At 43.9% G+C, this 12,346-nt stretch overlaps 1 long non-coding RNA gene across 1 annotated transcript in view; it reads left to right on the top strand.

Moving 5' to 3' along the window:
- The window catches only part of LOC309846456, a 644,888-nt gene that overhangs the window by 412,328 nt on the left and 220,214 nt on the right, over window positions 1–12,346 (top strand). The window lies entirely within an intron of this gene.

Below are 12,346 nucleotides of genomic sequence, written 5' to 3'. Positions count from 1 at the left end.
GAGAGCAGGCAGAGAGAGAGAGGAGAAAGCAGGCTCCCTGCTGAGCAGAGAGCCCGATGCGGGACTCGATCCCAGGACCCTGAGATCATGACCTGAGCCAAAGGCAGCGGCTTAACCCACTGAGCCACCCGGGCGCCCTGCCCATTTAGTTCTTTATAGCTTGTATTACTTTGCTGAGATTTCTAGTTTTCTTGCTAAGTCCTTCTATGTTTTCATTTATTTCAAACATAGCCTTAATTGCTCACTGAAGTATTGTATTGTGGCTGTTTTGAAATGATTCTCAGATAGAGAGGGTCTGGCTGGCTTAGTGGGTAGAGCACCACGTCACTCTTGATCTCAGAATTGTAAGTTTGGGCCCCACATTGGGTGTAGAGATCACAAAAAATAAATAAATAAAATCTTTTAAAAAATCACTGGTAATGTTAATTTCTCCATTATCTCTGCTTTAACAACTTTTTTTTTCTCACTCTGAGATCTTCCTCATTCTTGGTATGATGAGTGATTTTTTAAAATCAGAGCCTCATTATTTTTGTACTTTGCAAAGCTATGCATAATACAAATTACGAATCTTATCTAAACCTCTGTCTTCTGCTGGCTTCCTCTGAAGGGAAGGGGAGGTTCTACCAGGTGGAGAGAGATAGCCAGATTGTCCAACTGACACCAGAGAGGAGACTCTTCTCTACCAATGGTAAGGGTGGAAGTTCAAGTTCTGCCTATAGTCTCCACCGACTTCACAGGGGGTCAAGGAAGCTCTTGACTAGCCATTGAGGCAGAAGTTCAACTCCCTACTGAGTAACAGTCCCCTGGTAGGATTGTTGGAAAACCTCTGAATCGTCTCATATGGGTGGAAGTCTAGGTTTGGGCCTAGGGTTGGGTTTGGGCCATAGTTTGTTTTTCCTGTGGTGTTTCGCTGGAGTAGAATGTTTCCTCTAAATGTTTCTGGTCTGCTAGACTGCCCCTGTCGTGTCCTCTGAGGAGAGAAAACAAGCTCTTGTCGTGGAATTTTTGGTCTATGCCTATTGGGATTTTGAGTGGCTGACTTCTCCAGTTCCAAGTCTGGGAGGTGTGAGCAAGAAGAAAGTGCAGAGTAAAACCGACCATACCATTCCTTGGGTCCTGAGGTCTCTAGCCAGCCTGCGCCTTCTCTCCGCCTTCCAAATGCTTGTTTTGTATACAATGTCCAGAGTTTTAAGTTGTATTTAGCAGGAGGAGTACGGAATGTAGGTCCCCTCCATATTCCTGAAACCGGAATTCTAGGGGAACAGATTTTTTAGAGCAAGCTAGTGGTTTCCCCAGACAAGCAGCTGAGAGGGGGGTGGAGAGAGAAGAGAGGAGCAAGGACTGAGCTCAGAGGGTAAAGGAGGACGAACTAGCCGGGCAGCAAGAAGGCACAGCCAGAGAGGTAGGAGGACAAGCAGACACACGTAAGATAGCGCTAGTCAACCACCATTTATTTTATTTTATTTTTAAGATTTTACTTGAGAGTGAGAGCAGGAACAAGGGGAGAGGGTAGAGCAGGGGGAGGGGTATAGAGGGAAGGGAGAAGCAGGGTTCCTGCTGAGAGGCCCGTGCCAAAGTCAGACACTTAAGGGACTGAACCACCCAGGCGCCCCTAGTTTACCACCTTTTAAACGATAGTGTAAGTGAACACAAAATCCAGACTGGAGCAGGTTTGAGAAAGAAGAGATGCAAAGTGAAAGAAGAAAGCTACCAAAGCTTTCTTCAGCTACAGAAAATGTCAGAATTGGCCAAGGTATAATGACAGAAATAGATGAGTGGTTGCCTAGGGCTGGGGCGGTGGGGTAGTTTGGAAAAATAGAGATGGGAAATGACCACTATGTGGTATGGGGTTTCCTTTAGCGGTGAGAAAAATACTTCACAATTAGATTGTGGTGATAGCTGCACAACTCTGGGATATGTTGTTTTTTAAAATATTGAATTGCATACCTTAAATGGATGAAGTGTGCAGGATGTGAATTATATTTCAATAAATCTTCTTAAGAAAAAGGGAAAGGAGGGAGAAAAAAAGGAAAAGCTACCCCCTGGGAAAGCAGGGCTAATTTTTCTTACAGAAACACTTAATAATCCAATAGAAAAAAATGATAAAAGATGGAATAGAAAAATATATAAAAAGATGATTAATTCATAGTAACAGAGCTATAAATTATAACTATGTTATAATTATAATTTTATAAATTACAACTACATTAAAATAACAGTTATTGGGGCGCCTGTGTGGCTCAGTGGGTTAAGCCTCTGCCTTGCTCTCAGGTCATGATCTCAGGGTCTTGGGATGGAGCCCCGCATTAGGCTCTCTGCTTGGGGCGGAGCCTGCTTCCCCCCTCCCTTCTGCCTGCCTCTCTGCCTACTTGTGACCTCTGTCTGTCAAATAAATAAATAAAATCTTTTAAAAAAAATAATAACCATTATTGATACCCGGAAGAAGCAAGACTTGCAAGTAGGCATAGTAAACCTAATTTAATCTACAGCTACTAAGTTCTCTTGACCACAACATTTACCTCTTGGAGGAGTCATCCAGTCTCCGAAGGATAAACCCAAAGAGTGGGTAGAGTTAGTACATCATACGCACAGAAGGCTGCCCTGGAAAAGTACAAAATGTGCGGCACAGACGGAAGAATCCTTGGGCGCCTTCACGCCGCCTGTGAACGATAAGTTGCGCCGCCTGGCCGGAGCGGCTATGCTTCCGACCAGAGGATCCGGAGGGACCTTTGCAACAGTCCAAGCAGGACTCCAGCTGACCCATAGCTTCTCTGGTGCAGGAAGTAACCTTTGCCACCTTCAACGGATAATAGGATGAAAGGAGGATACCCAGAAAAGAAAAAGAAAAGAAGCACCCCACTTTCATAAACAGAACCTGGCGGGCCAAATATAGTTGGTGTCCATACATAAATTTCTCTCCTTTAGGTGGAGCCCTGTCCTGAGACGTAGGATCAAGCTTCCCCTTGGCCCGGTCCTTCCGAGTCCTCTCGGCGCTGGTTTTGCTGGAGAGCGTGGCGCTTTTCTTCCGCTAGGTGGCAAACGTTTGCTTTCTTCTGGTCCGCAGGCTCGGGGGCCGCTGGCTCCTGGCTGGTCCACATCGGAGCCTCGGCGGCTGGTGCTGGAGCTCTGGTCCTGTCCCCTGGACATTTGGGTGAAGTTATTTCTTAGAAACTTCTGCCGCCTGATCTGCCCGCTCTCCTGCCACTAGGGTGTGTTAGGGAGCAGGGAACCTCCCTGAGGGAAATGGAGGCAGCAGGGGAGGGAAGAGGGGAAGTGTTGGGAAAAAGAAGTCGAGGAAGTTCTGACCAGGGAGCGTGGAACACTGAAGTCGGAGGGGATTGGGCGGGGACGCCCCCTCTCCTCCGCTTCATGCGTCTTGGGGCGGGGGTGGGGGGAGGATTAGGAGCTCAGCTGGGAGAGGGCACGCGCTTCTAGTTCCTAGCCAGGCAGAGGGGCCACGAGAGACCCCTAGAGTCGTGTTTCCCCGCCACCCGCCTGCCTCCCGCCCGCAGCCCGCAACGTGCAAGGTGCGCGGACACTTGCCAAGCCTTCCCGGGAGCAGGTACTCTCCTGATTGCTAGCTGGAGCGTGACCCGCGACAACCCTATGGTTGTCCGATCTATCACGCAGCCCGATCTATCACGATTAGAGATGTTGTACCCTTAGACCAGGCACATCGACTTCTAGTCTTTTACCACTTTAACTTCCAGACACGGGAAATGACTTCCCGGCAGGGTCCCCCAAGTAATTGCAGCTTTCTGTGCAATAGTGATTGACTGGAAACAACTTAAATGTCAACTAGGAAGAGACCCATAAAGACAACTCGAGGAAGCTCTTTCTGTGTCAAAAGAGAAAGTTCTCTGGGCTGTACTGTTACGGGAAAAACAAAAAGGGCAGCAAGTCCTATAAGGTATGCTGCCATTTATGTTAAAAAGGAAGATGGGATACATTTGTACCAAAAACAAAACAAAACAAAACAAAAACCCTCTGTATAAACAAACTAATATTACTGAATAACGATGGTGTGAGGTGGAACTGGAAGGCAGGGTGAGAAAGGTGTATTCCTTTTTGCAATTTTTGAAATTTTAAGCATTTTTTCAAAAGAAGGACTGTGAGGTGAGAGTGGAAATAATGAGCACAGCGATTTATCTGTCTAGTCTGTTCGAAAGGCCATAGCGAAATCCATAGACTGAGAGGCTTAGAAACAAAAGACTTCTTTCCTACAGTTCTAGAGGCCAGGAGGTCCAAGGTCAAGGCAGGGGCAGATGCAGAACCTCACCAGACTATCCCCATATTCTTCTTGCTGTGTCCGTGCTGGCCAAAGGGGCAAGGGAGCTTTCTTTGGGACTCTTTTATAGGAACACTGATCCTTGGGTTCCTGGGTGGTTCAGTAGGTTGTGCATCTGCCTTTGGCCCAGGTCATGATCCTGGGGGGTCCTCTCCCTCTGCCTTGCCAGCCTGGTCCCTGGTTCATTTTCTCTCTCTCTCAATCTCTCTCTCAAATAAATAAATACAATCTTAAAAACAAAAAACACACAAAAAAACGATCTTATTCGTAAGGGCTCACCACTAATCTTACCTCTCAAGGGCCCCACTTCTCCATATTACCACCCTGGGGGTTAGGATTTCAACATATGAATTTTAGAAGGACAGTAGACCATGGCGGGGGGGGGGGGCAGACAATGAATTTTAGGAGAACACAAACAATCTTGAGCACCATTATTTACAGCTTTCCAATAAGGAAGGGGATGGGGCTCTGCAAAGAAATGGCAGCCGGAGAAGGTTATGGGTCAGAATGAGACTTTTTAGAGCTGGGAGACGTTCAGCATGTTTTTAGGCTGATGGGAACCATCCAGACTCTTAGATTATATTCTGGCTTTGCTATATTATTGAACCTTTTAAATATCTCCATTACAACTTTGTCTGCTTGTGTATTTTTTTTAAAAAGACTTTTTAAAAAGATTTACTTATTTGAGAGAGAGTGAGAGCAAGAGAGAGCACACAAGTGGGGTAAAGGACAGAGGGAGAAACAGACGCCCCGCTGGGCAGGGAGCCTGTTGATGTCCAGGGGCTCCATGCGGGTGGGGGTTTGGGGGGGGGCTTGATCCCAGGACCCTGGGATCATGCCTAGAGCGGAAGGCAGTCACTCAATCAACTGCGGCACCCAGGCACCCCTGCTTGTATGTTTCTTTTTCCGTTAGATAAAAAGTTCCCTGAAAAGGAGGCCCATCCTTTTCCATCCCTGTATCTCCTGTGCCTGGCTTGGTTCTAACATAAAGTAGGTGCCCAGCACCCATTTGTTGAATGATGTCATCGAAGATTCTCCCCATGGCTGTCCTCCGCACCACCTGGATCAATCCATTTATTACACCTCGCACCCTCCCACCCCCCCTTTCAAACTTCCATTTCCTCCTTGTAGGAAGGTCATCGTGGGTTCACGTGCTGGGGGGTGGGGGAAGACTCCCCATAGCAGCACAACTTAACATTGCTGGCAGTGGGCAGGACACGAACAAAATTAGAGGGACCCGGCTGTTGACTGTGATGATAAACGCTGAGTAGGGAGGAGGGGGATTGCTAACCTCCACGGAGAATCTGCTCTGCCACAAAAACTGCTTAACTTTTTCACTTGTTAGTTCATTTATCCCTGGCAAGAACTCTAGAAGAAAGGTATTACCATCATTTTACAGATGGGGAAACTAAGACACAGAGAGAGCAAGTCAGTTGTCCAAGGTCACACAGCTATGAAGGAATAAAAACACATGAGACAAAAAGATTGCCCTAATATAGTGACTTGATTTGATTCAAACAAACAATAACCAGGTTTATTACTGTACCTTTTCTGTCATTCCTGTTCCCTCCAGCCCACCACCAAATATTTCATAAATACATGCCAGAGCTTATTTGCCACAAATCTGTAAAAGCGTCCCTTAGTCCCTGACCCAAGGGGTGAGAAATCCATTGTAATTCTTGCTCCTGGATATAGTTACAGAAATAATGCCAAGGAGTTTTTCTAACTTCACTTCATTGATTGTACTTCCTTTCTCAAACATAGTGGGGCATATTTAAAATTAGTTTCTTCCTACAAGTAGGAATTGCCCTTGAAATTAATTTTTTTGTGTCCAAAATGATCTTTTTTTTCCTGCTTCCTCGACTTGGGCCAAATATGAGAGAGTTTACCGAAATGTACAAACTCACTTCCTCCCTTATTACTTCTCTTCCTTTCTGTATTTATGCTTCCCTTTGGAAAGTATCCCATTTCCCAAACACACTTGAAAAACTCATTTACCAGTCAGTTAGGAGAAATTTTACCTTTACTGATTGCTCTTGGGGATTATTTAACTTAACGCTATTGAATATAAGAAAGTATTCTGTTTGGTCAGGTTTCTCCTGGTCAGAGACTACCTTCAGGCCCTGGTATGGGGCTGAATTGTTTCCCCACCCCCATTCTTAGGTTGAAATCCTAACCTCAGGACATCAGAATGTGACTAGTTTGAGATAAGGTCTTTAGTGAGGTAATTCAGTTAAAAATGACATGTTTAAAGGACGCCTGGGTGGCTCAATCAATTAAGCGTCTGCTTTCAGCTCAGGCCACAATCCTTAGGGTGGTCAGTTTGAGTCCTACATCGGGCTCCTGCCTTGGTGCAGAGCATTCTTCTCCCACTACCCCTGTTTATGCATATGCGCTCTCTCTCTTTCTTTGGCAAATGAATAAAAAAAATCTTAAAAAAAAAATAAATAAAATGAGGTCTTTAAGATGGAACCTAATTTATATAACTGGAGAAGAGATTAGGACACAGACACACAGGGAGGGAGGACAGAGCACTGAAGACACAGAGAGAAGGCCATCTACAAGCCAGGGAGCAAGGCCTCAGAAGAAACCAATCCCACCAACACCTGGGTTCTGAGACTTCTAGCTCCAAAATTGTAAGAAAACAAATTTCTGCTGTTTAACCACCTAAATACCACCTGCCGTGGTATTTTGTTTTGGCAGCTCTAGCAGATTCACACAGGTCCCCAATTCAAACCTCACCTCCTTTGCTGTGTCACTCAGCCTCCAAACCTGTCTGTCCAACAGGCTGTTGGATGTTTCCACCTGTGTATCCCCTAGACACGTCACACTTGGTGTGTCCAACCTGGAAGTCTCACCACTCTCTGTATGCCTGCCCTTCCTTCAAAGCTCCCCATCTTAGTGATGACACCCCCATGACAAGCCAGAAATCTAGGTGGCATTCCTGATTCAGCTGTCCCTCCACTCCCCCTTCTATTAGTTGTAAAGTTCTGTGCATTCTACCCCTTGAATCTCTTCATTTAATTTTTTGTTTCCATTGAAAAATGCCAAAACCGAAGAAAATTTGAAAGGATACAGTGAAAATTAACCATTTTTATAAAATATTTATTTATTTATTTTAGGGAGAGAGCGAGTGAGCGAGCAAGAATGTGCGCCCATGCGTGTGCACGGACTTTGGGAGGGGTAGAGGGAGACAGAGAAAGAGAATCCAGGTAGATCCCCGCCCCCACCCCATTTGATCCCAGGACCCTGAGATCACGACCTAAGCCAAAATAAGAGTCAGATGTTTAACTGAGCCACCCAGGCGACACCCATTTAACATTTTTTATATTTGCTTCCACTTCTCCCATATATATACTCTCCTGTGTACGTATGCTATATATATAATAGCATATAGTATGTGTGTACATATACATTTTTCCTGAGCCATTTGAAAGTAAATTACAAACACCACGGTATTTCACCTCTGAATATTTCAGCAGACACTTCCTAAGAATAAGGCTATTCTGCCACATAGTCTCAGTATCACCACCGTACCTAAAACTTAACATTATTTAAGTAATACAGTCTAATACATAATCCATATTTAAATTTTACCAGTTGTTTCCAAATATCTTCCTTCCCCTTCCTTTTCCTTGCCTATTCTCCCATTCTCTCTCACACACACACATACACAATCTATGTGTGTGCATATATATATATATATATATATATATATATGCATGCATACCTCTAATTCAGATCTGACTCCACAAGATTCTACATTTTCCTCCCTACATTTACATATCCCACAGTGAAAATCCTGGTTCCCAAGACCTCAGTGGATTTATTCGTTCTATGTCTTATAATAGACACAAAATAGTTTCAGAATTGAGACTAATACAATGATCATTAGCAAATTTACTAAGTAAAATTTAAGATCTTCTTGCACTTCCTTTGGTCCTTAGAATATATCCCCCACCAGGAATACATAGTCAGAATACTGTCTTCAAAAGTTTCTTGAAAAAAAAATTTTTAAAGGTTTTATTTATTTATTTATTTGACAGGCAGAGATCACAAGCAGGCAGAGAAGCAGGCAGAGAGAGAGGATGCTGAGCAGAGAGCCCGATTTGGGGGCTCGATCCCAGGACCCTGGGATCATGACCTGAGCTGAAGGCAGAGGCTTTAACTCACTGAGCCACCCAGGTGCCCCAGTTTCTTGAAATTTTTTATCTGACTATATTTCTTTTTTTTTTTTTAAGATTGTATTTATTTATTTGACAGAAAGTGATCACAAGTAGGCATAGAGGCAGGCAGAGAGAGAGAGAGGAGGAAGCAGGCTCCCTGCCAAGCAGAGAGCACGACGCGGGACTCGATCCCAGGACCCCGAGGATCATGACCTGAGCCTAAGGCAGTGGCTTAACCCACTGAGCCACCCAGGCGCCCCAGTTTCTTGAAATTTTTTATCTGACTATATTTCAAATCGAGAGTTAATTTGTTTCTTTTTCAATTTTGTGACTTTTAAAAAAACCTTTTTACTTTTAAAAATATTTACAACATTTACATAGAAGTCAAACCTTTATAAAAGGAATATTTAAAGTACTAATGTCAGCAAGATGACCAAATAAGACATCCCTTGCTTAGGGGCGCCTGGGTGGCTCAGTTGGTTAAGTGTCTAAATTCAGCTCAGGTCATGATCCTGGGGTTCTGGAATTGAGCTCCCCTCCCTCTGCCCCTCCCCTCACTCATGCTCTCTGTCTCTCACATAAATAAAATCTTAAAGAAAAAAAAAGACCTCCTTGCTCATATCTGTATCCCCGATAATAATAATTTGGCATCCAACCAGGGACAAAGTGCCTTTGTGGGAGCCTCGAGATCAGGTAGACTATGAAACCCCATTGCAGGCCAAGACCAAGGAGAGCTGTTTCAAGAAGGCAGGCCCTCACCCTGGCTGCTGGCTCACCAACTGTGGTCACGGCCACAGACGCAGAAACAGCTCTGTCACCCCATGACTTGGCTACAGCCCCAACTGGCTTTGGTTCTGTGAGCAGCACCATATGCAAAAGGCCTTGGGAGGAGTCACACCTACCGGTGCGTGGGGTAACAGGCATGGGGACCTCAGTCCTGGCTGGAGTCCCAGAAGTGGCCTATGAGCTGGCTCCAAGACACTCTTGGCTGGGATCCAGGAGCTCCTGGGAGTAAGCCTGTCAAACTTGGTCAAACAGCAGATTTTGAAACAGCCCTGGAGCTGGACTCCAGCCCATCCCAGCAGCAGCCTGTGAACAGTTCTGCTGGCACAAGGACCTGGCAGGAGACCTTCCTGTCTGTGACTTGGAGATCCTGAAAGGGTGCTGACCTTTCTCCAAGCCCTCTAGCCATGGTCAGAGAGCCAGCCAGCCCACCCAGGGACCTGGCAGGAGACAGGCCAGTCCATGCCTCCGCAGCCAGGGACATTCTGCTGTCATTGCTATTCCCTCTACCCTACTGCCACTTGGTAAAAGTAGTCAATTGAATTAGGTAATCAATTAACAAATGCATTTCTATTTTATTATTTCCTTTCTTATTAAAAAAAACTAATTTTTCTCATTCAAAAGTATCTGGGGAACCCAGCTACATATTTTCTGAGAGATAGTCCTCATTCTTTGTTTACTGCAACAGACCATGTTTTCTTAATTCCAAGACTCACATTCCTTTCTATTTGAGCATTTCAGCATCAAAACCAGTCTTAAATCAGTGCCAAGAGGACTTACCAGCCACAAGCCTGAAAGTTAAGTTGTGATTGTTCTTTCCTAGACAGTTTCCTATTCATTTGTTTCTTAATGCAACCGAAGCACTTGAAAGAGCAGCGTCATGAAGTTCCATGTTGCATACTTGGGGTTGGTATTTGTTGAGCATATGCTTAACATTATTGTGATGTAGTATTGAAACAAAAAGTTGCCATTTATGTAAAAGATTGCCTGTTGCACATCAGAGACTGCAGTTGAATGTAGTAGACACAGCCAAGTCTCTTGGGAACAATGGCAAATTTCAGAGCAAAGGTTGGTGTGAGCCATTTATGCATCAGGAAGTACATAGGCACTAGAAGTATATCAGTTAAAAGCTTTCGGCTGACTTGCAAGAGAAGGTTTTATAATTCCAGCTTCCCTCATGAAGGAAAAAAAAAAAAAAAAAAGACCAAATAGAAAATAGACTTAGAATCCCAGCTGTCATTTCTATGCCTCAAAATTTTTCAGGTGATTCTAAAACTGACAAGACTATTTACACAGGATGCCTGCTTTCAACGCTGCTAGTTGACATTGTACTGGAAGGTCTTGGCAGAGCAATTAGGAATGAATGAATGCATGAACAGTATTCAAACAGAAAAGAAAGAGGTAAAACTATATTCATAGATGACATGATCATAAATAGAAGATCCCAAAGACACCACAAGAAAACAAATAAATTCAGCAGTTTTAGGAAATAAGATGAACACACAAAAATCAGATGTGTTTCTACACACCAGCAATGAATAATCTGAAAAGGAAATTAAGAAAACAATCCCAAAGGATAAAATACCTAGGAATAAAATGATAGAAGGAGATAGAAGACTTGCAAGCTGATAACCACAAAACATTGGTGAAATAAATTAAAAAGACCTAAATGAATGGAAAGACATTCTGTGTTATGAATTGGAAAACTCAATGTTGTACAGATGATAAAACTCATCTATGGATTAAATGTAATCCCTCTCAAAATTCCAACGGGGCATACTTTTCATACATGGGCATAAAATTCATATGGAATTACAAGGGATCCCAAAGAGCTAAGACAATCTTGAAAAGAAGAACCAAACCAAGGACTCACATTTTCGACTTACTACAAAGCTACCAATCCAAATAGCATGGAACTAGCAGAAGGACAGACATACAGACCAATGGAATAGAACTGAGAGTCCAGACTCATAAACTCATACATCTATGGCCATTTGATTTTCAGCAAGGGTGCCAAGATCATTCAATGAGGGAAAGAATAGTCTCAATAACAAATGGTGGTGGGACAGCTGATAGCTACATGCAAAAGAGTAAAGTTGGATTCACTACCTCACACCATACTAACAAATTAACTCAAAATGGATCAACGAGCCAAATATAAGAACTCAATACAGTTCTTGAAAGAAAACACAGGGCGCCTGGGTGGCTCAGTCAATACTTACCTGCCTTCAGCTCAGGTCATAATCCAGGGTCCTGGGGTAGAGTCCCATGACAGGCTCCCTGCTCCATGAGGAGTCTAATTCTCCCTCTCCCTCTGCCCTCCTCCCCTCTCATGCTCTCTCTCTCTCCCTCGAATAAGTAAATAAAAATCTTTTAAAAATATAAGGGTAAATCATCCTGACTTTGGATTTGGCAATGGATTTGTCTCAGATATAAGACCACAAGCATGATCATAAAGAAAAAAAAATAGATAAATTGGACTTCACCAATATTAAAAACTATTGTACATCAAAAGCCATTATGGGCGCCTGGGTGGCTCAGTGGGTTAAAGCCTCTGCCTTAGGCTCAGGTCATGATCTCAGGGTCCTGGGATGGAGCCCAACATTGAACTCCCTGCTCAGCAGGGAGCCTGCTTCCTCCCCTCTCTTTATGCCTGCATCTCTGCCTACTTCTGATCTCTGTCAAATAAATAAATAAAATCTTAAAAAAAAAAAAGACATTATCAGGAAAGTGGAGGGGCAACTGGGTGACTCAGTGGGTTAAGCCTCTGCCTTTGGCTCAGGTCATGATCTCAGGGTCCTGGGATCGAGCTCCGCATTCGGCTCTCTGCGCAGCGGGGAATCTGCTTCCCCCCCTCTTTCTCTCTGCTTGCCTCACTGCCTACTTGTGAGCTCTCTCTCTGTCAAATAAATAAATACAATCTTGAAAGAAAGAAAGAAGACACCTACAGAATGGGAGAACATATTTGCACATAATATATCTAATAAAAGTTATAATATTCTGAATATGCAAATAACTCTTACAACTCAACAAGACAAACTAATTCAAAATGAGTATAGCAGCCCTTTTGTACTATTGATGAGATTATAAAATGGTGTGACTGTTATGG

This window comes from Mustela nivalis, assembly GCF_964662115.1.
Source record: "Mustela nivalis genome assembly, chromosome: 13".
Lineage (NCBI taxonomy): Eukaryota > Metazoa > Chordata > Mammalia > Carnivora > Mustelidae > Mustela > Mustela nivalis.
The sequence above is the reverse complement of the archived record's forward strand: the minus strand, read 5'-3'. Positions and strand labels throughout refer to the sequence as shown.